Source organism: Microtus ochrogaster, linkage group LG8 (genome assembly GCF_000317375.1).
Source record: "Microtus ochrogaster isolate Prairie Vole_2 linkage group LG8, MicOch1.0, whole genome shotgun sequence".
Lineage (NCBI taxonomy): Eukaryota > Metazoa > Chordata > Mammalia > Rodentia > Cricetidae > Microtus > Microtus ochrogaster.
The window spans coordinates 11,731,339-11,732,586 of record NC_022033.1 but is presented as its reverse complement, the minus strand read 5'-3'; positions in this window follow the sequence as shown (position 1 = coordinate 11,732,586).

Here is a 1,248-nt window from a genome sequence, read left to right as displayed (position 1 = left end):
ATCAGGGTTCCCTGACCTGTGGGAAGTCCAAGGACCGCCCACCTCCATCCAGGTTTAGTAAGGTGAGCATCCAAACTGCCTAGACTCCCCCAAAGCCAGTACATGCAGTAGGATCAAAAACCCATTGCCATTACTATTAATTTTTAATCTGACCAAGTTGCCCAAGCTAGCCTTGAACTCACTCTCCTGCTTGGCCTCTGAGTAGGTGGCATCACAGATGTGCACCTGGCTCTGATGCATAATTTTAAACCATTAGTTATTCAGATCACTTTTTGTATAGCAATAAATAGTATACCGCAGTTAGATACTGTCTTTTCAAATTAAGCTCATCGCAAGGAAGAAAGTGGTCAGGATAATGTGGAAGCAGGTGATGAAGGAGGGGCTTCAGATGGGGAAGGCCTCCTGTTTGTGACACTGAGCTGATAACAGAGATGACAGGAAGGGGCCAAAGGCATGTTTACAGTCTCAGTAGGTAGTATACATCTCATTTCATACCCAAAGGCTTCCAGGAACAAATTTGAAAAGAAACTCATAGATAATAGCATCTTCCTACACTCATCGTTTTAATAAATGATAATGACCTTAAAAGATAAGCCAAAAGAAAGCAGTGTATAATTTACTAATTTTATTTCAATAGATCAACAGGCACAATAACACTAGAATACAGGATGGAGCTGCCACCCACAGGCAGCATCTGCCAACCCCTCCCACTGCAGCTGCAGCTACGGACCCACCAGTACCGCACCAGTCACTAGCAGGAACGATGGTGCTCAGGTTGTCAGGTGATGGTTAGTTACTTCAGTCTCTGACAAGAGTTACTTAGAAGGAAGGGTTTGTTCAGCCTCCAATGTGAGAAGGGCTACAGTCAATCATGTCACACTGGTAGTCCACAAGCAGAGAGCAGACAGGAAGAGAGGCCAGTCTATAAAACCTCGAGCCCCAGCCGGTGGTGGTCACACACATCTTTAATCCCAGCACTCGAGAGGCAGAGGCAGGCGGATCTCTGTGAGTTCGAGGCCAGCCTGGTCTACGGAGCGAATTCCAGGACAGACAGGGCTGTTACACCCCCACTTTCTTCAGCAAGGCTACACCTTAAAGATGACTCAGCCTTCTGAAAGGAATGACCCCCACTTGAAACGCATGATCATTGTGCTTTCAAACACATCAGTTGGCAAGCACTGTGCAGTGAGATTCCAGACAAAATGTCATGGCCCCTTGACTTACAATGAGAGTTGTATTTATGGAGAG